This window comes from Myotis lucifugus, unplaced genomic scaffold, assembly GCF_000147115.1.
Source record: "Myotis lucifugus unplaced genomic scaffold, Myoluc2.0 scaffold_2, whole genome shotgun sequence".
Lineage (NCBI taxonomy): Eukaryota > Metazoa > Chordata > Mammalia > Chiroptera > Vespertilionidae > Myotis > Myotis lucifugus.
In genome coordinates this window covers 29,772,387-29,798,135 of record NW_005871050.1, presented here as the reverse complement: position 1 = coordinate 29,798,135, position 25,749 = coordinate 29,772,387, and positions in this window count along the sequence as shown.

Below are 25,749 nucleotides of genomic sequence, written 5' to 3'. Positions count from 1 at the left end.
TATTAAGCATGCATCATTTTTTTATCAGAAAAAGAGCTGCTATTTATATTTTCGGGGTTTCTGGAAAAAAACACCATGAACATGATTTCACACTTTCTAAGTGATATACAAATATGAACAAAAACTATTTTGAAATTTTAGTGCAAAAATAGATTTTTCTTTTAGTTATAGAAAAGAAAACCCACAATGAGAAATAAAGAGACTCAAATATTAACAATATTTTACCTCTATATTATTATTATTATTATTATTATTATTATTATTATTATTTTGTCATTTTCAATGAGAATTTATATGGTGATGAATACTGGAGAGACATAACTGCCAATATTTGTGGTTCATAAACTGAGTTCTGATTTGGGTGCTCTGTATCCCACCATTGTGATCTTTGGAAACAGCACCTCTCCCCTTATGACTCCTTGGTGTTTCTTTCCTGAGACCTTGGATAATCTCCCCTTTGCCATATTGGTCTGTTTCACTAGTAACATGAGGTTAAAACATGGGAGTGGCTCAACTCTCAAGCATGAATCTGACTCTGATAGTGAATGCACATATCTCAGTTTCTGTGCAATGTGACACTAATACTGGAAATACGGTAACATTTTGGTTTTTATGATAACTCTTTATGCTATTATCTCCTGGCAGACAGCTCTGATAGAATTGCAGGCAGAAAAGCTGAGGAATATGCATAAATCACAGGCCTATTGAAAGTCTATCATCATAGCGTACTTGTGTGTGCGTATTAGTATGTTTGGAGTTTGAGTAGTTATTGGGATATGAGGCTGCTTGATCCTTCCCGTTTTGTGGGAGACATACTGGCAGCTCTTGCTAAAAGGAGTCTGAAGAGGCTGAGTCATCAGCCTGTGTTTTTCCTTCCTTGATTATGAACTAAGATGATAGGAGCCCTATACTAGGTGGGCCATTTGATATCGTTTTCATAAAACAGAGGTCTCTGTACTTTTCTTAGCAAGAATCCATGTTTAAGAACGTTTCGTCTAGTACTTGAAAGAGGTATCATATGTCATTATATAACTACATAGCATAATAACCTTTTCACACTTTAAAAAATACATACAAACTTGTTGTTATAAAACAGGAGCTGGTAAAATTTCTAAGTGAAATGCCAGATACTAGATACCCTATATTTTGGGTCTATACATGTCTCTGTCCCAACTTAACTCTGCCATGGTAACAAGAAAGCAGCTATAGCCCAGCCAGTGTCACTCAGTGGTTGAGCATTGACCCATGAACCCCAAGTTGGGGGCTTGATCCCTGGTGGGTGACCTGCAGGGGGCAGCTGATCAATGATTCTCTTTCATCATTGATGTTTCTCTCTCTCTCTCTCTCTCTCTGAAATCAATAAAAACATATTTTTAAGTTAGAAGAAAGAAAGAAAGCAGCCTTAGACATCAAAAAATTAGGGTAGCTATGGTGCAATAGCATCAGTCCATAGTTTGCTGATCTCTGTCATAAAAGATTATATTTTAAAAGTTTGGAAAATCTAATGTTATCTTTGTGGCTCTGATACATCACCATCTTTCTTAACACCTACATAGCTGAGCATCAGTTTGGAAACCAGTTCTCTGCAGGAATATTTGTGTCTTTTTCCACCAGTAATTTAAATATACATGTGGCCTCCCTTTACCTGTAGCATAAAGCACAGGGTCTTTAACATATTGTTTCATTTCAGTTTGGGTGCCTGCTAGCAGATATTGTTGAAGATGTAGTTAGTATTTCTATCAATTATGCTTTGGAAGAGATGCACAGTCTTTTCAGTACTTGTTGCTGACTTCCTTGTATGAAATATGCTTTAAAAGGAAGCAGATGGTAAGTAAGAATATCTGAATCTTGCCGAAACCGGTTTGGCTCAGTGGATAGAGCGTCGGCCTGTGGACAGAAGGGTCCCAGGTTCGATTCCGGTCAAGGGCATGTACCTTGGTTTCGGGCACATCCCCAGTGGGAGGTGTGCAGGAGGCAGCTGATCGATGTTTCTCTCTCATCGATGTTTCTAACTCTCTATCTCTCTCCCTTCCTCTCTGTAAAAAATCAATAAAACATATTTAAAAAAAAAAAAAGAATATCTGAATCTTTCAATCAACATTCCTTAAAATGTGCATAGGTGCTGTGACCAGGATTCTGAGAAATGTGTTTGTTTTTCACCAGTTTCCTCCTCTTTGGATCTGATATTTGAGAAATCTATGGTAAGGCCAGGAAATTAAGGGAAAATGGAATAAATTTGCAATTCTTTTGTGCTTCCTTTTGCTTTCAGTGTCACCCATCAAAGCCCCTTCACCCTGTTGATCCATGTAATTTCAGTAAAGGCAGTAAGGACCAATTTTCATACTTCCAATTCCAGGCTTATTGCACATCACACCCATTTTAAATTTTGGCAGCATCTGTAGCCTAGTTACCTCTTTCCCTCTTCCATCTGAGTCTCAGCACTTAGGAAGCCTCCTCTGTGATCCTGAGGCTCACCATCAGCTGAGCAGTTCCCTCTCTTAAGAGATCATTTCTCAGGTTTTGGGGGTCACTTTAGAGCTCCCATAAAAGTCACCACTATCTGGGTATCTCTCTTCCCTAGAAGTCGTGGTCACATCTTCCTCCTTTTTGCAATTTTCAGAAAACGCACATCTTCCTTTAGTTTGCCCTATTCTAGGAGTAGGAATTCCTATCTCAGATGTTTGTTTGCTTTTTCCTATTTATGTGTCACTAGCCTGTTTAACTAATTCCCTTCATTAAATTCATTCTTACGAACATTTATGGTTACTAAACAGAAATTCTACCTCAGCCTGCCTGATATATGTGAATTTCTGACTGGATCCTGTCTTTGCTTTTCATGACTACTTGGATCTGCTGCTTGAATACTTCTGATAATTTGGGGGTAAAAGCCTCCATTATTTTCTCTTTAAATATTGCTTCTTCCCCAGTCAGTCTCCTTATCCTCCTAGGAATCCAGTAACATCTCTTTGAAATAACATTTTGTCTCATATGTTTTTTATATAGTTCTTTTGCATTTTCTCTCTTATTTTACCTGTACTTTTTATTCTTATCTAACATGCTTTTTATTATGTCTTCCTTCACTGTGTCCAATCTGTTAAGCAGTAGATTCTTGATTTCAGCAATTTGCAAGGGGGAGCTGGGCTTCCAGGTTTTTCCTTTAGAGTTTTAAAATATATCTGTTGTATTTTCAGATAAAATTTTATAAGGAATGTAATTTGGATCCATATGAAATACTTCTACAAGTGCTTTCCAGAGCTTTCCTTTTAATTTCTCTGCAACCATTAGAGTTCAACTTGCATTTTTTTTTTGCTTTTACTTAGGCCCAATATTTCTTTTTTTGTCTCATCATGTTTTTAGAAAGTTATATTTAAGTGCATAACTGCTCATACTTCTTATGAAATTAGTCTAATGTACTGGAATACTAAAATTGAAAATCATCATTCTATGTTAGTTATGATCTTGTTTCCTCTTGTTTTCACATTAAATCTACTTCATCTGTTTTGGAAATAGTATTCACGACATTTTTTTCTAAGGGTTCACATAGCTTTTTGTTCCAAAAGAAACTATGTAGGATGGTTTTCCAAGTGTATGGTGCAGTTAGCTAAGTTATAGAATACTAGGTGTATTTGGTCTGTAATTTGATTTTTCTTATCTAATATGTTCTATGTTAATACTTTTAAGTTTTGCCTTATTCTTTAAATGGCTGCATAATTTTCTAATTTCTTCTTATACAATAAACAACTAGAAGAATATACCGTGTTCATGGATTAGTAGAATCAACATTATTAAAATGTCCATACTACCCAAAGCAATCTATAGACTCAATGCAATTCCTATTACAATACCAATGGCATATTTCACGGATCTAGAACAAACACTCTAAATATTTACAAAGAATTAAAAAACACCCCAAATAACTACAGTAATCTTGAGAAAGAAGAACAAAGTTGCAGGGGTCGCAATACCAGATGTCAAGCTATACTACAAAGCCACTGTAATAAAAAAAAAAGCCTGAGAGAATTGTATATGCAGTGAAAAAAATTTTTTTCAGGAATAAAGACAAAATAAATATTCCATAGAAATAAAAAAAGCCTGGGAATGGCACAAGAACAGGCATATAGATCAATAGAACAGAACAGAGAACCCAGAAATCTACCCAAGTCATTATGCTCAATTAATATTTGACAAAGGAAGCAAGAGCATACAATGCAGTCAAGACAGTCTCTTCAATAAATAGTGTTGGGATAATTAGACAGGTACATGTAAAAAAAATGGAACTAGACCACCAACTTAACCATATACAAGAATAAACTCAAAACAGATAAAAAAAATTAAATGTAAGTCATGAAACCATAATAATACTTGAAGAAATCATAGGGAACAAAATCTCAGCTATCTCTCATAGCAATATGTTTAGCAATATATCTCCTAGGGCAAGAGAAATACAGGAAAAATAAACAAATGGAACTATATCAAAATAAAAAGCTCTGCACAGAAAATAAACCAGCATCAAAATAAAAAGAGAGTCTAGCTGCTGTGGCTCAGTGGTTGAGCATCAACCCATGAACCAGGAGGTCATGGTTCAATTCTTGGCCAGGGCACCTGCCTGGTTTGTGGCTCAATCCTGATGAGGGTCATGCAGGAAGCAGCTGATTAATGATTCTCTCTCATCATTGATGTTTCTCTTGCTCTCTCCCTCTCCTTTCCTCCCTCTGATATCAACCAAAACATATTAAAAAAATGAAAAGGAAACCCACTGCATAGGAGAACATATATGCTGATTAAAAGTCTGATAAGGGGTTAATTTCCAAAATATATAAAGTATTCATATTACTTGACAAAAGGAAGACAAACTATCCAAATAAAAAGTGGGCAGAAGACCTAAATACACACTTTTCTAAAAAGAACATACAAATGGCCAGAGACATGAAAAAATTGCTCAATGTCACTAATTATCAGAGATGCAATTAAAAATAACAATGAAGTACCATCTCACACCAGCCAGAATGGCTACCATCAGTAAATCAACAAACAACAAGTGTTAGCAAGAATGTGGAGAAAAAGGAAACTTAGTACATTGCTGGCAGAAATGCAGACTGGTACAGCCACTACGGAAAACAGTGTGGAGTTTCCCAAAAAAAATTAAAAATGGAATTTCCATTTGGCCCAGTGACCCCATTGCTAGGAATGCATCCTAAGAAGCCTGAAACAACAAATCAGAAATAATATATGCACCCCCATGTTTATAGCAGCATTATTTATAAGAGCTAAGATCTGGAAATAGCCCAAGTGCCCATTAGTAGATGAATGGATAAAAACAAACAAACAAACAAACAAAACCCCTGTGGTACATTTACACAATAGAATACTATGCAGCAGTAAAATAGAAGGATCTCTTACCCTATGAGACATCATGGGGGGACCTAGAAAGTATTATGCTAAGTGAAAAAGCCTGCCAAAGAAAGAAAAGTATCACATGATATCACTTATATGTGGAATTTAATGAACAAAATAAACTAATGAACAAAATAGATCCAGAGACATGGAAGCATGCTACAGATCGAGGATTCTCAGAGAAAGGGAGGGAAGGGATGAGATCAACCAAAGAACTCATGTGCACATATGCATTACCCATGGACACAGGCAATAGTAGTGTGAAGGCCAAGGGAGGGGACAGGAGTGGGGTAAAAGAGGGTCAATAGGGGACAAATGGGGACATCTATAATACTTTCAACAATAAAGATAACTTTTTAAAAAAGAAGAAATACAACTATATTTCATAAGACCTTGCTCTTTTTACCATGGTTTCATGACAAAATAATATTCAATGAATAATGCTTTTAAATTGGTTACTATTTATCAATTAGTACAACAGAGGGCAGCAGAACCATTGAAATATGTAAGTGGTAATCTTTCCTGGAAATTATAAATTGTGGAGTTTTTATCTTCAAAATAAAGAAAGTTAACATTGGCTTTGTAAACCAAACCTAATGAATAATTCATTTCCAGGAGTATGGATTTTGAAGTTCTTACCTTTTACTTATTCACAGAATATGTGGGGCAAACTAGCATCTTTAAAAATGATATTGGCCTGCAAAAGCAAAAGCAATACAATTTATTTTTTAAGGCAATAGACAGTGTAAAAGGCAGAATTCAAGGTGGAATTAAAAAACAAATTGAGGAGCATGATGTTAGTGAAAACGGCAGAGAGCTCCAATAGCCCATACCTTCAAAAAAAGCAGCAGATTAATAGAACAAAGTCAAAATTAAGTTAATGGGAATTCTTGAAACTCATCAAAAGCTTCCAGAAACCAGGCAAATGTTTAATCTAGAAAAAACAAGAGTCTCAGTAAGAGAGCCTTGTGCATTTTAACTTACAGTGGTCCTATTTCAAGCTTTCTGAGGAAGCTCACACCTCAGATATAATAGATATAGTCTTTATTTCATGTATATTAAATATAGTCATAGAGCTCAAGCAAACCATATGCAAACAACTAAAGAAAATTCTGAGAATGCCTCAGCAAATAGTGAATATAAATAAATAGATAAAATTTATAGAAAGGTTCCAAAAGGAAATTGTAGAATTGAAAGATATAATAACTGAAATATAAAAATGTGCTGAAGTAGCTGTACAGCAGATTTGAGCAGGCAGAATAAAGAATCAGCAATTAGGAGATAAGTCCATTGAATTATCCAGTATGAGGAAAAATATAAAAGAAGGAAGAAAAATTAACAGAGCCTAAGAGACTATGGGATACCATCAAGCAAATCAACATGTATAATGAAAGACTCAGGAGAGGAGAGAATGCAAGGGGCAGAAAAAAAAATATACGACTGAAAACTTCACAAATTAATGGAAAGACATGGTATCTATACATCCAAGAAGCTCAATAAACCCACATAAGATAAATTCACAAAGGTCCACACAAACATACATTATAATCAAACTGTTGAAATTCAAAGACAAAGATAGTATACTGAAAGCAGTGAGAAGTGACTTGTCTAGTGCAAGGGATGATAAATAAGGTATAAAACTAATTTCTCAACAGTAATCATGGAAGCCATAAGGCGATGAGAATACCTATTTAATATACTAAAGTGGAAAAAGTTGTCATCATCTAAAATTTCTATTTTTGCAAAAATGGCTCTTCAAAAATGAAGCAGAAAATAAGACATTCTCAGATAAATAAAAATTGAGATTTTTACTAATAGACTTTCCCTGTTAGAATTTGTAATGATGAGATCAGTGACAATTACAGCATAAAGGTGGCAGAGCTGTATGGAAGCAAATTATTTTGTATTCTATTGAAACTACATTGGCATTAATTTGGTCCAGATTATTATAAATGAAAATGTTAACTGTAACTCCTAGGAAAATAACTAGAGATGGATTCAAATAAGCATACTGTAAAATGTCTATCAAAAACAAAGAAAAGCAATAGTGTAGGAACTAAATAAAAAATACTATATAAGACAGAGAAAACAAATAACAACAATGCAGAAGGCCTTTAGTATCAGCAAGTACATTAAATGAAAATGGATTCAATTAAAAGGAAATTAATGTCAGTATGGATTTTTTTGAAAAGCTATGATGCAACTCTATGCAGTGTACATGCAACCTACTAGAGATCCAAAGACACAAATTAGTTGAAAATGAACAGATGGAAAAAGATATTTCCTAAAAATAGGAATCAAAGGAAAGGAGTATTTATTATAATATCAGAAAATTACATTTTAAAACAAGAAAATTTACAAGAGGCAAATATTATATTATATAATTATAAAAATATTAATTTAAAGACATAATGATTATAAACATATATTCACCTAACAAGTGAGCTCCAACATATATGAAGCAAAAAAAATTGACAAAATTGAAGAAATAGTTTTAAAATAAGAGAGACATTACTAGTCCATCATTGATAGTGGATAGAATCACTAGACAGAAGATAATGAGATAGAAGACCTAAATAGCACTATAAACCACCAGACTAAGAGACATATGTAAAACATGCTACCTACCAAGAACAGAATACACATTCTTCTCAAGTGTGCAGAGAACATTCTTCAGGATAGACCATAAGTCAGTCCATGAAACAACTTTCAATAAATTTAGAAATATTAAAAAATAATGCAAAGTATGTACCCTGACCAAAAAAGGATAAAATTATAGGCAGCCCCCTGGTGAACACAGTTCTGGCACAAAAACCACGCCATCTTGAAGTGGGGAGAAGTGGTGGCTAGGAGCACAGCCTCACCACTACCAGACTGGCATTGGCACCACCTCAAACCTGCTCAGTGAGATACATGCCAGTGGGAACTCGATAAGGACTCCTGCCACAGGCTCTGGGACCACTGCGGTGAGTTGCACATCACCTCTGATGCGGGCTCCAGGACTCCTGCAGTGAGTCACATCTCTTGCCACAGAAGCCGGGACCCCAAGCACATCCACAACAGCTTGCACAATGAGGTCGGTGGTGAGGCACATAGTCAAACAACCTATGAGGAGACTCCATCCACAAATGGAACAATAACATTCAATACCCAACTACATCAGGAGAATTCAAACAACTCAAGTAGGGAGCTTTCCTAGAACACCCAGCTCAGATCTGAGAGACTGAACACAGTGTTCCACAAAACACCTACCTCACAGGACCATCCTCAAAAAATCTGGGTATCTGGGTGTTGTAACAGTTTGATCTAAGATATGGAAGCAAATACAAAGGGACAAAAAATGGGGAGACAATGAAACAATCCCCAGGGAAAGAAAAGTAGGAATTGCCAGAAAAAGAACTAAATGAAATGGAACCAATAATTTGTCAGAGAAAGAATTCAAAATAATGGTTATAAGGATGCTCAAACATCTGACTGAGAATTACAAGAAATTCCATGAAAATTATAAGGAGCTGAATATGAAATACACCAACATGAGTAAGAATCAAAAGGAAATGAAGAATGACATAGCTGCAATAAAGAACACCCTGAAAGTTTTAAACGGTAGACTAGAAGAATGTTAGGACCAAATCAGTGAGTCAGAAGACAGGGTAGAAAAAATATCTAATCAGAGCAGCAATTGGGGAGAAACATTTAAAAATCAGGAGGAGAGTTTAAGGGAGCTGTGGGACAACATGAAATGAAGCAATGTCTGCATAATAGGGGTATCAGAAGGTGAAGAAGCAGAGCAAAGAATAGAAAATCTGTTTGAAGAAATAATGACAGAAAACTTCCCCGACTTGGGGAAGAAAAAGGTCCAGAAAGCATAGAGTCCCAAACAAGATGAGCCAACAAAGACCCACACCAAGACACATCACAATACAAATGACAAATGTTAAAGACAATGACAGAATCTTAAAGGCTGCAAGGCAAAGACAGAAAGCAACCTACAAGAAATCTCCCATTAGACTATCAGTGATTTCGAAATGGAAATGCATCAGGTCAGAAGGGAGTGGCATGAAGTATACAATATAATGAAAAGCAAGGACTGAATCAGGACTACTCTATCCAGCAAGGCTATCATTCACAATTGAAGGTGGTATCAGGAGCTTCACAGACAAAAAAAAAAAAAAAAACAGGGGGCTAAAGGAGTTTATTATCACCAGACCAGCAATGCAAGAAATCCTAGAGTCTGTTGTAAGAAGAAAAAATAGAGAGGGAGGAACACAGGAATAAAGAATAAAAATTGCAATAAACAAATACCTATCAATGATAACCTTAAATGTAAATGAACCAAATGCTGAAATCAAAAGACATAGGATAGCTGAATGGATAAAAAAACATGGCCTCGCCCTAACTGGTTTGGCTCAGTGGATAGAGCCTGCGGACTGAAGGGTCCCAGGTTCGATTCCGGTCAAGGGCATGTACCTTGGTTGTGGGCACATCCCCAGTGGGGGGTGTGCAGGAGGCAGCTGATCGATGTTTCTCTCTCATCGATGTTTCTAACTCTCTATCCCTCTCCCTTCCTCTCTGTAAAAAATTCAATAAAATATATTTTTAAAAAACATGGCCTATATACTAGTATATGCTGTCTACAAGAGGCGCACCTCAGATCAAAGGACTCACACAGATTGAAAGTGACGAGATGGAAAAAAAACTTATTCAGGCAAATGGAAATAGAGTAGCAATACTTATATCCAACAAAATAGATCTCAATTTAAATTTCATAACAAGAGATAATGAAGGCCACTTCATAATACTAAAGGGATAGATACAACAAGTGGCTATAACTCTGTTAAACATATATGCACCCAATACAGGAGCATCCCAAATACATAAAAAGAATTCTGGAAGATATCAAGGGAGAGATCGATAGCAATACAATCATAGTAGGGGACTTTAATATCCCATTGACATCACTGAATAACTGTTTTAGACAAAAAATCAACAAGGAAATAGCAATTCAAAGTGACTCACTAGATTAGATGGAACTAATTGACATTCAGAACATTTCATCTTAAACTATAGAATATGCATTCTTCTCAAGTGCACATGGGACATTTTCAAAGATAGACCACATATTGGGCACAGGCAAAGTCTCTTCAAATTCAAGAAGATTAAAATCATATCAAGCATCTTCTCAGATCACAATGGCATAAAATTAGAAATCAACTACAATAAAAAACAATCAAATACTTGGAGACTATATAGCATGCTATTAAACAATGAATGGGTCACCAAAGAGATGAAAAAAGAAATAAAAAAATATCCTGGAAATAAATGACAATGGAAACACAACAATCCAAAATCAATGGGACACAGTGAAAGCAATCCTGAGAGGTCATAGCACTACAGGCCTACCTCAAAACAAAACAAAACAAAACAAAAAGACTTTTAATAAGTTATCTAAAACTACAACTTAAAGAACTACAAAAAGAGCAATAAGAAAAGCCCAGGGTAAGTAGAGGGAAGGAAACAATAAAGATCAGAGGGGAAATAAATGATGTAGAAATCAAAAAACAAAACAAAAGATCAATAAAAACAAGAGTTCTTTGAAAGGATGAACAAGATTGATGAACCTCTAGCCAGACTCACCAAAAAACAGAGAGAGGACCCAAATAAAATCATAAACAAAAGATGTGCAGTAACAACTGACCCCCCAGAAATACAACGGATCATAAAAAATACTATGAATGACTTTATTTGAACAAACGGGGCAACCTGGACAAATGGACATATCCCTAGAAAAATACAATCTTCCAAAACTCAATCAGAAAGAATCAGAAAACCTAAATAGGCTGATAACAACTGACAAAATAGAAGCAGTAATAAAAAAAAAATCCAGCAAACAAAAGCCCTCGTCTGGTCAGCTTCACAGGGGAGTTTTACCAAACATTCAAATAAGAACTAACACCAATCCTTTTCAAACTATTCCAAAAAAATTCAAGAGAAGGAATACTTCCAAGCTCTTTCTATGAGGTCAGCATTACCCTAATCCCAAAAACCAGATAAAGACACTACAAAGAAAAAGAATTCCAGGCCAATGTCCCTGATGAACATAGTTGTTAAAATCCTCAACAAAATTTTGGCAAATTGGATCCAGCAATATGTTAAAAAGATCATATACCATGACGAAGTGGGATTTTTCTGGGGATGCAAAGCTGGTACAATATTCACAAATCAATAAATGTGATACAGCACATTAACAGATTGCAAGACAAAAAAATCACATGACCATATCAATTGATGCAGACAAGAAGAAGAAATAAAAGGCACCCATTTGGAAAGTAGGAAGTAAAACTATCTTTATGACATGATATTGTACATAGAATACCCTAAAGACTCCAACAATAAACTACTAGATTTAATAAATAAACTCGGCAATGTAACAGGATACAAAATTAACACCCAGAAATCTATGGCATTTTTATACACTAATAATGAACTCTCAGAAAGAGAAACTAAGAAAACATTTCCATTTACCATTGCAACAAAAAATTAAAATACATAAGAATAAACTTAACTAAGGTAGTAATAGACCTGTACCCGGAAATCTACAGGACATTGAGAAAAGAGATAGAGGAAGACATAAAAAGTGGAAGAATATACCGTGTTCATGGATTGGTAGAATCAACATCATTAAAATCTCCATATACTCAAAGCAATCTATAGATTCAATGCAATCCCTATTAAAATACCATCAGCACATTTCATAGACCTAGAACAAACTCTCCAAAAATTTATATGGATTCAGAAAAAGATCTGGAATGGCCACAGCAATCTTGAGAAAGAACACAGTTGGACAGATCACAATACCATATATTATGTTATGGTACAAAACCACTGTACTCAAAACAGCCTGGTACTGCCACAAGAACAGACATATATACCAATGGAACAGAACAAAGAACCCAGAAATTGACCCAACCATGATGCTCAATTAATATTTGACAAAGGAGGCTAAAGCATACAATGGAGTCAAGGCAGACTCTTCAATAAATGGTGTTGGGAAAATTGGACAGGTATATACAAAAAAATGAACCTAGATAACCAACTCATACCATCCACAAAAATAAACTCAAAATAAATAAAATGCTTAAATGTAAGGCATGAAATCATAAAAATCTTAGAAGAAACCATAGGCAGCAAACTCTCAAGACATTTCTCAGAGCAATATGTTTGCCGATACATCTCCTAGGGCAATGGAAACTAAGGAGAAAATAAACAAATGGGACTACAACAAAATAAAAACTTCTGCAGAGCAAAATAAACCATTAACAAAATAACAAGAGAGCCCACTGCATGAAAGAACATACTTGCCAATGTTACATACAATAAGGGGATATATATATATATATATATATATATATATATATATATATATATAATCATACAACTTAACTAAAGGAAGATAAATAATCCATTTAAAAATGGGCAGAGGACCTAAATAGACACTTCTTGAAAGTAGACATAGAGAAAGCCAAAAGGCATATGAAAACATACTCAAAGTCCCTAATCATCTCAGAGATGCAAATCAAAATGACAATGAAGTACCAACTCACACCTGTCAGAATGGCTATCATCAACAAATCAACAAATGATAAGTGTTGAAGAGGATGTGGAGGAAACGGAACCCTCATACACTGCTTGTGGGAATGCAGACTGGTGCAGCCTCTGTGGAAAACAATATGGAGTTTCCTCAAAAAATTAAAAATGGAACTCCCATTTTACCCAGTGATCTCACTTCTATGAATATATCCTAAGAAATCAGAAACACCAATCAGAAAGAATGTATGCACTCCTATGTTCATAGCAGTGCAATTAACAATAGCTAAGATCTAGAAACAGCTTAAGTGCCTATCAGCAGATGTGTGGATTAAAAACTTGTGGTATATCTACAGAATGGAATACTATGTCATAAAAAAGAAACAACTCTTACCATTTACAACAGCATGGGAGGACCTGCAGAGCATTATGCTAAGCAAAATTAGCCAGTCAGAGAAAGATAAGTATCACATGATCTTACATGTGGAATCTAATGAACAACATAAACTGATGAACAAAAATAGATCCAGAGACATAGAAGCATCGAACAGACTGTCAAACCTCAGAGGGAAGGTAGAGGAAGGTGGATAGGTAGGAAGAGATCAACCAATGAACTTGTATGCATATATGCATAACTCATGGACACAGACAATAGAGTGTGGAAGGTCTGAGGTGGCGGGGCATAGGAGGAATGGGAGAGGTCAATGGGGTGGGGAGGGGAAGTTATATATATATAACACCTTCAACAATAAGAGTTAAAATAAATAAACAAACAAATAAATAAATGACATTTGTTGAAGGAATAAAAAAGGGATAAAATTAAATCAGTAATAGAAGGAAAACATGTTAATTTGCAAATATGTGGAAATTGTAGAACACAGTCTTAAAAAACAATGAGTCAAAAGGAAGTCAAAGGAAAATTAGAAATACTTTGAGACAAATGAAAATGAATTCACAACATATTAAAACTTATGGAGCCCAGCCGGCATGTCTCAGTGGTTGAGCTTTGACCTGCCGGAAGCCGGTCCATCCTTGCTGCTTGACACAGTCACTGCAGGGAAGAAACATCTGCACAGCAGATGGGACCTGGCGTATATGGCATACTGTTCTTAATATGTTTGCTCCCCTTCTTGGTGCTATGTGTTTTAACTAAGGTCACCTCTCCAAGAAAGGTTGTTTCCCCAGGTAGGGATTTTTCCCTGAAGTTAGGGAGGGAATAAAACCCCTTAACTAAATGCCAGGCGGGTAATCACTTTAACTACGAACAATAACGCTTAAGCTAAATAATCTTTACTCCCTGGAATGGAGATAAGAAATGCCCTAACCTTTGGAATAGAAATTGATAGGATTAAAATCAACTGGTATAAATACAGATGTAACAAGACAATAAAACACAGAACCTGGCTGGAGATCCTGGCTAGAACCTGGCTAGAGAACCTGGCTAGGATGATGATCAACTGAATGCTGTCTCCGTGTCCCTCATTCTTCGCCGAATCCGTCCACACCTTTGGGAACCCCTGGACCTGCTGGGGTTGGACCCCAACATTGACCTATGAACCAGGAGGTCACGGTTTGATTCTTGGTCAGGGCATATGCCTGGTTTGCAGTCTCAATCCCCAGTGTGGAGCCTGCAGGAGGCAACCAATCAATGATTCTTATCATTGATGTTTCTACCCCTCTCTCCCTCTCCCTTCCTCTCTGAAATAAATCAAAATATATTGAAAAATAAAACTCATGGGATGCAGTGAAAGCAGTACTCAGAAGGATATTTACAGCCATCAGCAGCTACATTGAAAAGGCAGAAAGATCTTAAACCATTATGCTGACTTTCTACATTAAGGATCTAGAAAAAGAAGAGCAAACTAAAGCAAAACTAAACAGAAGCAAGGATATGGTAAAGATTTAAGTGGAAATTTATAAAAAAAGAGGAGAGCTCTAGCCGGTTTTGCTCAGTGGATAAAGCCATTGGCCTGTGGACTGAAGGGTCCCAGGTTCGATTCTGGTCAAGGGCACATGCCTGGGTTGCAGGCTCCATCCTTAGTGGGGGGCATGCAGGAGGCAGCCAATCAATGATTCTCTCTCATCATTGATGTTTCTGTTTTCTCTCTCCTTCTCCCTTCCTCCCTGAAATCAATAAAAATATAGATGTTAAAAATAAAAATAATTAAAAAGAGGAGAGAAAATAATAGAGAGAATCAACAAAACCAGCATTGTTCTTTTAAAATATTAACAAACTATTAGTTATAAAGTGCAAAAAAAGATTTGATTGAATTTAATAAATTCGGGAGTGAAAGTGTGACATTGCCACCAACCTTAAATAAAAGAAAAATAGTTACTAGTGACTACTATGCACAATTGTATTCCAACAAATTAGATAACCTAGATAAAATAAATTCCTAGAAACATGCAACAAACAAAATTGATTAAAGAACAAATAGAAAATCTGAACAGTGCTATAAATTTAAGGGGACTTTATTAGTATTTTAGAAAACTCCAACAGAGAGAAGCTCAATCCAGATGGCTTGCTGGTGAGTTCCATAAAACATTTCTGAAAAATTAACACCAGTTCTTCTCAAATACCTCCAAAAACCAGAAGAGGAAAAACACTTCCTAATTCATACTGTGAGGTCAGTATTACTCTGATATCAAAGCTTGACAAAAATATCACAAGAAAAAAAATACCTACAGACCAATAGCCTACATGAATATAGATGTAAAAATGCTCTAAAAATACCAGGAAAGCCTATCCAGTAGTTTATTAAAAAGATTATACACCATGATAATTTAGTATTTCCTCCAGGAATGTGAACATGACACAACACATGTTAATTAATCAATGTAATATTTCATAAAATGAAGGAAAAGCCACATGATTATCGAAAATGATGCAGAAAAAAAGCATTTGTCCAAATTTACCACCCTTTCATGATTATAAAAAACAAGCTAGGAATAAAAGGAAACTTTCTCAATGTAATAGAGAGCATCTGAGATGAATATTTAGCTATCATCAGTCTTAATGCTGACAGACTAAAAACTTTCCCCTAAATTCAAGAACAATACAAGGATATACATCTTTTCCATTTATTTAACTCAATAATTAATAATAAACCATGAAAACCTTTTCAAATCAAAATTTGAGTTACTGACATTATTTCCTATAGAACAAAATATATTTACATGGGTAAGAGTAGGAATCATTCACATTGGAATGGACAGGAAACAGTAATTCTATCAGTTTTCTACAAGTTAAATTCTGTCCCTTAGAGTGGTAAATTAGCCTAATCCATCAAAAGAAATGAAAAGAGGCTTACCTATATACAATGAGACAATCCCTGTAGGGCCCCCTAGCCAATGCTCAGCATTCCACTGAAAGTGCCCCAAGTAATCTCACGCCCATTACTAATATTTTACATGTTTTTAGATATGCTCATATTAAGAGAGAGATGCCATTACTTAAGAGAGTTCCTGACCTAGCCCTGACCCCCACTGCATAAATGCACAAAGCCAATGCTTAAGAAAGGGGCTATCAGAATAGAACTTCCAAATCAATATATTGATGAGTTTCAGATATTTCTTGCATGGATGAAAGCCTAATTTATTGTACAGAAATTTAATTATCAATCAAAGAGCAAGAGTGACAAAACTCAATGTTATAAAATATATTAGAAAATGTAAGGCAAACATTTGGGAACCTTATTGTTTGAACATAATAAGTAGACTCTTAACTTAGTGTGTGGTCGATTACTAATAGTAATATTTCCCTTCATGTTGATTTAATTGTAAATACCCACTTGGCAGGCTTAGATATTTTATTCAAGGATAAAGTGAAGTACTGGATAGTTGTATATACCCAAGGTCCCCTAAGAAATTGAGGATAGATTAAAACTAGTTGGGTGATGGTCAGTATGCTAAAATGATCACGTCATTCTAAAGGTATATGAATCTACCAATAGAGGATATATTGAAATGGAAACAAAAAATGAGATGACAGGGCAGTTTAATTTTTTTAATTTTTATTGAATTTATTGGGGTGAAATTGCTTTAATGAAAACATTTTGTTATTGTTTATATAGCAAATTACTTTTTTAGTAGAAAAATAACTCAAATTATTTCTAGTGTTTCACATTATAGTGTACACAAGTGAGAGTTCTGAGGAATGTGAAAATATGCCATAGAATTGTTTTAAGAAGCTATTCATGGAATTTATAAAAATGTGTGTATGGTTAGAACAAAAAAGCCTACAGGAATAAACACACATATTTCCACTGAACCATTCAAACAATTATTAAAATTTTCAATTAACATTCTTATGATGGGGGAATAAAGTATGGAAATAATGTATGCCATTGTGTTACACAGTACACTGTTCTGAGTGGAAGATACAGAAACATACAGGATAGCTGTGTCATTAGGTGATGGCAGAATATCCCACAGGCTGGAGAGCCTTGCCTATGAAAGTTGTATCTATTTACCCTAGTGTCCTGGGTGTATTTCCCTTTCATTCCCTATTCAGGTGCAGAATACCAGCTCTGGCAGAGAGGTATTTCATTTAATGATACAATATGGGATATAATACAAGCATATATTAATCCATAAACATAATGGAATTACCTCATAGCTTATGCAAAGTGAGGCAGAATGTTATGTAATGATAAGGAATAATGTGAAGTTGCATGAAAAAAGAAAATTTTAGAATGACTTACATTGAATGACAAAATTTGGGGTGGGGGAAATGCCACTGAAGTAGGACACATACACACTCATACCTCCCCATTAATTGACGAGGATGGGTCCTCTGGGCATTTGTGTGGGTTGCACACAGACATAAGAATGTAGTATACCTTCTGATATTTCTGATTCCTCACCACCTTGCATTACAGGTGGGATGTTTCATTCTGATCTATTACTGTGTTAGATTTTTGGAGATAACGGTGAGAGAGATTTGATGTTATGAAAGTCAGCTCATGAGACTGTATGAAGCAGATTTATGGCCACATTCCTGAATTCTACAGGAACAGTTATTTTCAAACATTTTGTCCTGAAGACCCCAAAAAGCTTTTGTTTAGGGCACTTATGCGAGTATTTGAAAATTAGAAAATAATGCTAAGCACTTTTAAACCTACTTATTTATTCATTTAAAATAACAATATTAAACCCATTTCATGCTTAAATAAAAAGCACATGTTTCATGAAAAAACATGTTTAAAACAAAAGCTTCCATTTTCTTTAGTAACCTTTGATCAACCTTTTTACTGTAGAGAAATTATTACTTTATTTCCCTGAAATGGAGACTAGGTATTAGAGTAGTTAAGTAGCATGCTATAAGTCACATGGTTGATGAGTGGCAGAGCTGAAACACAAATCCTCATCTGTCTTTCTGAAAGTCTCTTATTTAAAATTAGCGACTATGTATCAGAAAAAAATAGTGCTATGAGCAATGTCTGAGATTTCACTGCCTATTTTTTCTTCTAGGATTTTTATGGCTTCAAGTCTAACATTTAAGTCTTTAATCCATTTCAAGTTTTTTCTTTTTTCGTTGATAATCCTCACCTGAGGATATTTTTCCCATTGATTTTTTAGAGAGAGTAGAAGAGAGGGAAAGAAGGAGGGGGGGGGAAGAAAGGTAGAGAGACACTGATGTGAAAGAGACACATCGATTGATTGCCTCTCACACGCACCCCCACCAGGGCCAGGGATTGAACCTGCAACCCAGAAATGCCCTCGACCAGGAATCGAACCTGTGACCATTCACTCTAACCACTGAAAGGCCAGCCAGGGCTTGAATTTATTCTTGTGTATGACGTAACAAGGTGGTTTAGTTTCATTTTTTGCAGGTACCTGTCCAATTTTCCCAATACTATTTATTGAATGGACTATTTTTACCCCATTGTATGTTTTTACCTCCTTTGTCAAATATTAATTGACTATAAAGATGTGGGTTTATTTCTGGGCTCTCTATTCTGTTCCATTGATTTATGTCGGTTTTTATGCCAGTATCATGCTGTTTTGATTATTATGGCCTTGTATTTCAGGTAACATGATTCCTCCAACTTTGTTCTTCTTTTTCAAGATTGTTGTGGCTATTTCGGTTATTTTGTGGTCCCATAAAGAGTTTTGGAATATTTCTTCTAATTCTGTGAAATACATCAGAAGTGGGGGGTTGAGGGCTGGGGGAGAAGAGCGAAGGGATTAAGCAAAGGAAAAAAAGAAAGACTCATGGACACAGACAACAGTATGGTGATTGCTAGAGGAAATGGGAGGTGGGGGGAGTAAAAAAGGGTTTGAAGGGATAAATGGTGATGGAAGGAGACTTGACTTGAGGTGGTAAACATACAATAAAATGATACAATGTACAGACCATCTACACTAATAAAAGAGAAACATGCAAATTGGTGTCACTCCGCTACCCTTCCCATTGACTAATCAGGGCGATATGCAAATTAACTGCCAGCCAAGATGGCAGCCGGCAGCCAGGCAGCTTCAAGCGAACATGAGGCTTGCTTGCTTCAGTGACGGAGGACTCCAACGTTCCCCGCCTGCCGCTGCCAGCCTCTGAGCTTGCAGTTTGAAACATTGTTACAAATATAGAAGCTAAACAAAACCCCAGAAATCTGCTTTCAGCCAGCTGGGGTCTCGGAGCTGGACTTGAAACAGTGTTTTGATTATAGAACCTAAACAAACCAGATACCTGCTTTCAGCAGCCGAGGCCTAAGAGCTGGAGCCAAGCCTCAGAGCTAAAGCTGGCCCAGAATAAAAAAGAAAAAAGAAAAAAAGGACAGGTTGGGAGCTTCAGTCACCCGCCAGCCTGAAAACAGCCCTCAGCCCCTCACCCAGACTGGCCAGGCACCCCAGTGGGGACCCCCACCCTGAAGGGGGTGTGACCAGCTGCAAACAGCCATCATCCCCTCACCCAGGCTGGCCAGGCACCCAAGCGGGACCCCCACCCTGATCCAGGACACCCTTCAGGGCAAACCAGCTGGCCTCCACCCGTGCACCAGGCCTCTATCCTATATAGTAAAAGGGTAATATGCCTCCCAGCACCGGGATCAGCAGAGCCGCGAGGCCTCCCGGCACCGGGATCAGCGTGACAGGGAGCGGGGCCACAACCGCCTTATCCGCCCTGCTCTGTTAGTGACAGGGGAAGGCGCCCCAACCCCCTGATCAGCCCTGCTCTGTGCCTGATAGGGGGGAGCTCCCCAACCCCCTGATCAGCCCTGCTCTGTGTGTGACAGGGTGCGGCGCCCCAACCCCCTGATCGGCCCTGCTCTGTGTGTGACAGGGTGTGGCGCCCCAACCCCCCCCCAACGGGCCCTGCTCTGTGTGTGACGGGGTAGAGCCATAACCTCCCCATCTGCCCTGCCCTGAGTGTGACAGTGGCGGCGCCCCAACCCCCTGATCGGCCCTGTTCTGTGGGTGATAGAGGGTGGTGCCCCAACCCCCCCCCCCAATGGGCCCTGCTCTGTGTGTGACAGGGTAGAGCCATAACCTCCCCATTGGCCCTGCCCTGAGTGTGACAGGGAGCGGTGCCCCAATCCCCCAATCGGACCTACCCTGAGCGTGACTGAGGGTGGCATCGCAACCTCCTGATCCGCCCTGCTCTGTGCATGACAGGGGGTGGCGCCCCAACTCCCCAATCAGCCCTGCTCTGAGCCCTACCAGGGGCTGCACCTAGGGGTTGGGCCTGCCCTCTGCTGCCTGGGAGCAGGCCTAAGCCAGCAGGTCATTATCTCCCGATGGGTCCCAGACTGCGAGAGGGCACAGGCCGGGCTGAGGGACCCCCCGAGTGCACAAATTTTTGTGCACTGGGCCTCTAGTGTATTATATAAGTGTATACCTGAAACCTGTATAATTTTATTAACCATGTCACCACAATAAATTCAATAAAAATATGAACAATTAAAAAAAACCTAGTGACTATGAAAATACCCACTATTTGCCTTCCTTGAGAAACTAGATAGGCTAGATTGTGGGTTTTCATAACTATCTCCATTTCCTGTGCTTTAAGAACCTGTTGAAACACTTAATATAATTTGCACACTGGTATTATCTCTAAACCAGCATGGTGCTTCTATTGTGGATGACACATAGAGTGAGATGATTTGTTTTGATCAGAGTGTACAGATCCAGTGGTGTTCTGGATCTGGCTCAGACCAGAACATGAACAGCTTGATTCTCTTCATCACTTGACAATTCAGCATTCAGATATATCATCTTGGTGGCTAAAAATGTTGGCCACAGTGTGAGAGGATAGTTAAATCAGGGAGTCTGAAAATACTTGGAACCTGATTTTCTAGTTTGCCTCCCTTTGACACCCAAATGCTTTATCACCTGCAGGTCATTTTAAAGTGACCAACAATCTACAGACTTCCACCCATACAAATGCACCTGGCCACTTTTGTTATGGCAAGCTGAAAGGTGGCTTGTCACAGAAACTGGAACATGATCTGTGTTTCTAACAGGGAAACCATATTTCTTACCCCATATTTACTTCTTCACTAGCCCCTTACATAAAAAGCTCCCTTTCTCTAAATGCCTATTACACAAAGAACTTCAGATATTGTCTCTAATATTGCTTTTTTATTTTTTAGTTACAGTTGATATTCAATATTAGTTTATATTAGTTTCGGGTGTACAGTATAGTGGTTAGACATTTATATAATTTAAGAAGTGATCCTCCTGATAATTCTAATATTTCATTCATTAGATTGGAAAAGGTATATCATCAACAAGAATGTTTTGATGACATTCTGGTTTCTATGGCAACTAAAATATGCCATTTTATTCAGGAGGTATAAACATTCAATAAGGATATTTACAGGCTGGAAGGATGGATCAGAAGAAAAAATATCCAGCCTAGTAAATGTTCACTGTCACTGTGTGATAGTGTGTGTGTGCATGTTACTGAATGTATTTTAGGAAGGTAAGTACTTAATTGGGGATTAGGGTCTATAAGGCTTCCTGTTTTATTAGAGAAACTGCATGAGTCACCTTTCTGTGTTTCTGTGTGGAACATTGTGGTATGAGTTATTTAAAGCAGAGATCTCCAAATATTTCTGATCTTATACCTTTGTTTTAAAAAGATTTTTAATTGTACCCTAAAAATGCACTTTACTCATTTTATGTCTACTACTTGTAAGAAATTATTATGTGTATGTTATGGGAGAGAAAATTTGAAGTTAACATGAAATAAAATGAGTAGGATTGGAAGCTCTAATGTGCCTTGTTGAACTTCGGGTTGATATGCTGCTCACCTTGAGTAGCTGACACATGGATTAAGAAATATCTTCTCTTTATTACTGTCATTATACCACTAATTAAATTTTGTAAATGGCCTCCCATTTAGCATATAAGATTAAGGTATGAAGTCCTTAACTCCTTAACAAATGTTCTGATGTGTGTGTGTGTGTGTGTGTGTGTGTGTGTGTGTGTGATCTAGGAAGCAGTAGCATCTAAAGGACTTACTGTTACATTTGTCATCAGGTTATGTGTTTTAGAAGGAAGTGGGTACTAGGTAAAGAATATCTAAGTCTCTCTTGTGGCACCAAATTTTATACACAGTTCTGTGATGCTGAGACTCGCATGTTATCATCAAATAAACACGTATCCAAGTTATTATTTATCTCAATAATTAATAAGGGAAGCAGTAAATTATTGAACGCTCTTTTTAAATAGGAATTTTAAGTCTCAGTATTTTCATAGGATAACTTATATATGCATTGGCAAGAATAGGAGTCATTTGCACTGCTATGGATGGGAACAATGGCATTACTATCAGTTTTCTACATGTAAGTTTCTGTTGCTTAAAGATTCGTAAAGTAATTTAATTAATCATCAAAGACAGTGAAAAGGCCATAACTCTATAGAATAGCCAATCCCTAGAGGGCCCACAAGCCAATGCCCAACATTAGACTGTAAGGTCCCAATAATGTCTGAGTCTATGAAAGTTTTTCAGGTAGGGTGATATTAAGAGAAGTGCTCACATTTTAAGAGAATTCCTCAATAGAATAGATTTCTTTTTATTCACTGCATAAATATGCAAATCCACCACTCCAGTCAGCAGGTGGCACTTATAATATTGGGCTCATCATATGTAGCTGGCACACAAATTAATAAAATCTCAATAAACATTCTCTTTATTATTAGTGAAGGAAATAAATGAATTTTCTGCCACCACACCACTAACTGAAATCTGTAAATGGCTCTCCATTTATTATATAAGCATAATGCACAGGCTCCTTAACAAAGGTTCTGATTTGGGTGCTTACATTTTGGAAAGTGGATTTTGCTGAAATTGTAGTTATTTCTGTATTTATTATGTTTCAAATGAAATGAATAGCATCAAAAAGACTTGTTGTTGCATTCTTTAAGATATGTGCTTTAGGAAGAAGCAGGTGCTAAGTAAAAGATATCAAAATCTCTTGGCTCCACATCTTATACTCTATTCCATGATGTTGGAACTGGGAGTTTGCCAAGCCCATTTTGCCTTTACAAACCTGCTCCCTGTTAGGTTCTACCAGTCAGGTTCAACAAAGGAAGACAAAAAGTGTGGAGGAAAGAAACATTGAATATACCTCCTTTGTTCCTATTCCTTCCAGTGTCACCTGCATAAAGATCCCACACAAAACCATATTATTTCGGTAGGGGCTGAGCTGAATGTCCAAAGTATAGTTTTGGTCATATCAGGAACTTCAAGAACTCTTCATATCAGGTCCCCTCATAAAGCAAAACAACAGACACTGGTGAACTCTCTGTCTCTCTGCCTTGAGCTCTTGGTCTTACCTTTGAGGGTGGCCTCCTCTGAGACCCTGATGCTGTGGCATGAGCAGATATAAGGTCACCATCATCAAAGGTAGGTGTATGGTTTCAGGGTTCCTTCCTCTAATATTTCTTAGAAACCACTTCTAGCTGGGCAGCCAGCCCTCTTTCTTTGGAATCTGTGTCCTGACTCTGAAAAACCCCTCCACTAAATGAATTCTCAAACCACTATATCGTCACTTGGCTTTTTTAGACCTAGGCGTCCTAGGGCCTTCCTACCATTGCTATCTCCAAGTTACCTCATTATTTATGCTTTTTCAGCCTAAAACCAATTCTGTCAAATTCACTCTGATTAAAAAAGAGCCCCCTCCTGTTTGTTAATTGTGTTTATTTTTGGTTTTGTCTCTTCTAAATTTTTTTCCTTAAACCTTGCTTTCTAGGAGTTTTACTATCACTAACTTAGGGAAGAGTGTGTGTGTTTGTGTGTCTGTCAGTCCATTTGTGTGTGTGTAAATGTTATGTTAGTACTTAGCACATCTTGAATATTCCACTTGACATTGTCTATTATTTTGGAAAACTCTCAGCAATTGTTTTATTCCTTCCAATATTTTTGCTTTCTTCGGCCATCTCCTGGTATTCCTCTCATATCTCTATGTGATTGGGTATATTAATTTTAATAATAAACATCTCTCTTGCCTGATTAGTGTGGTTCAGTGGTTGAGTGTTGATCTATGAACCTGGAGGTCACAGTTTGATCCCCAAGTCAGGGCATATGCCTGGGTTGCTGTCTCATTCCCCAGTATGTGGCATGCAGGAGGCAGCTGATCAATGATTCTCTCCTTGATATTTCTATCTCTCCCTCTCCCTTCCTCTCTGAAATCAATAAAAATATATTTAAAAATAAATAAATAAACATTCTCTTGATAATTATAAAATATCAGCCTAAGAACTTTTCTAAGATACTTTCTTTTTTACATTCTCTTTGTATGGTACCATTTTGCTATGGTTGCTTTCTTTTTGTTCACTTATATCTGATATTTTATTTCATATCTCCTTAAAGTCTCTATAAAGTTATATTTAGGTGCATATGTACATATAAATGAATCCTCTGTGTAACCTTTTACAATATAATGGGGGAAATTAAGTCTATTGTTAAATCTATTTTCATCTTTGTTTCATGTGTACCATGTTATCAGGTTTCTACTTACTGTTCAAAACATTGTCATATTTATCCTAAGATAAGCATATATAACATTGCTCTCCATGTGTATGTGTGTTTTATATAACTGCATCAGTTGTGTGTCATTAACCTCTGACCTTATTATATTAACCCCAATTTTTCTTCTCTGTACATTTAGATTTCCATCAGTCTTTGTAATGGATAAGTAATATATCCTTATTGGATTCGACTACAAGTTTTTGTCTCCCATGGACAGCATTTGGCTTATACCCAATTTTGCCATTGTTATTATGGTAAACTACAAGGAAATTACTTGTCTTATGAACATGGGCAACTTCTTATCCTTGTACAGAACATAGAGGAATCAATAAGCTCTAAAATACACACCTTATTCGCTCACCTGGATGTTAGTAATTATGAAGGTCTCACCTTCAGTAAAAGAAGAAGATACCACTGTCAGCTTTTTAAGTCAAAACACAATGCTTAATATTGTTACAATTACAGGGGTTCTAGATATTTTTCCTGTGACGGGATAATAAGGACTGAAGTGTTAAAAGAGCACCTTTGAAAGAAAGTTGGCCTACTGGACTGGAGAAACAAATTGAGTTTTGTAAGGGACTCGGTTTTTAAAGGTAATATTCTTAAAATAATGGCCTAGAGATAAGCCATTAATTTTTATAGATTTTTTTCTAAAGTGCTAATATTTTTCCTTTTCTAAGTAGAAGATTGTCTCCTAAGCTATGTACCTGAAAAGTTTGTTTTACTCCTGGTTATTAGTTTAGGGAGATATTGAGAGTCAGAAATTCAGTACTGAACATTTGGTAAGTTGAATGTGT